The following is a 1,576-nucleotide window of genomic DNA, read 5'->3' on the forward strand; positions in this document are numbered from 1 at the left end:
GGGTATCTCGAAGTCCTATGATGACCCTTGGTGAGAACGTAGAACGGATTGAGGTGAGCAAGAAAGTCCTGTGCCGTTTTGCGATATTCGCAATAGTTTTTGAGAAATTAATTATTTTGTCTCAACAAATTAGCGTACAGAAAGCGGCAGCGGAAAGAAAGATGCCTTCGACCGACGTGCGATCGTGACACTCGCGAATCGTATCTCGCCGCGTCCCTCCGCCCATAACTACGAGACATAGACTCGCTATGGACGCGGAGGGACGCGGCGAGATACGATTCGCGAGTGTCACGATCGCACGTCGGCCGAAGGCATCTTTCTTTCCGCTGCCGCTTTCTGTACGCTAATTTGTTGAGACAAAATAATTAATTTCTCAAAAACTATTGCGAATATCGCAAAACGGCACAGGACTTTCTTGCTCACCTCAATCCGTTCTACGTTCTCATCAAGGGTCATCATGGGACTTCGGGACACCCTGTATATATATATATATATATATATATATATATATATATATATATACATATATCTCCTTTTACATAAACACTGTATGTGAATATATGAGTACATTGTTGAATATACATCTATTATTATTATTATTATCGTCCTTATTTATTGAAATGTATTTTGATTATATATTATATATCAGTACTAATCGCCTATTATTATGAGGAAGTTCGATGAGTACATGTTGCGTCTATTATCGAGTAGGTTAGGCGGCTACGGATCGCGTTACGGTTATATACGGATATTTCCACCTATTTTTCAACAAGTCGGAAAATCTTATTATTATATATGGTTGGATTCGGCATAAAATATACTTCTTTTTGGTAGACACAAAATTTTAAAATTACAAAAAATTGTTGAGTGGTGGGGGTATATTGGCAATCATTATATTTGTCAAATATCCGATTTTGTCATTGCAAAGTACTCCTAAAACCATTTAATGTTTATTTAGAAAAATTTTTTCTATCTCTTATACTTTAGACGAAACATGCTCCTAAAAAAAAAAAACCAATTTTTTTCAAAGGAGTGTTTTGCCCCCTAAAAGTCCACCTGGACACGTATAAAAAAATACGTGTCTCCTCTTTTGGTCTAGATTACAACATTTAATATTTCAAGCTCATCCAAATCGGAGTGAACCACCTATGTGGGGTTCCTTGTTAGTGTCGTTAGATATTAATATTGCTTTAATAATATTAATATGATAATGGGAGGATAATATATTCAGCTTATCAAACGCACGTATCGAAATTTTCTCGATTATCGCACGCGGCAAATCAACTTTCCACACTTACAAGGAAACGGTCGGGGGCGTCCCTCACCGAATTTGATGAGCATTGGATATGTTGTAGAGCATCAAAAAACATTAGACACGTATTTTTTTTTATGTGCTTATCTCGAGGTTTAGGGGTTGAAACCACCCCTTGAAAAAAACGGACTTTTTCATTTTTATTTAATATTTCCTAAAATATGAGGTATATGAAAAAATATTTCAGACAAAAGTTTTACAGTATCTTATGCCCTTTCCATCGGTCTATTCAAATTTTTTAAAATGCAATATTTCACCCCCCCC

This window comes from Odontomachus brunneus, unplaced genomic scaffold (genome assembly GCF_010583005.1).
Source record: "Odontomachus brunneus isolate Ranch 3 - 2012 unplaced genomic scaffold, Obru_v1 Obru_scaffold_231, whole genome shotgun sequence".
NCBI classification, from domain to species: domain Eukaryota; kingdom Metazoa; phylum Arthropoda; class Insecta; order Hymenoptera; family Formicidae; genus Odontomachus; species Odontomachus brunneus.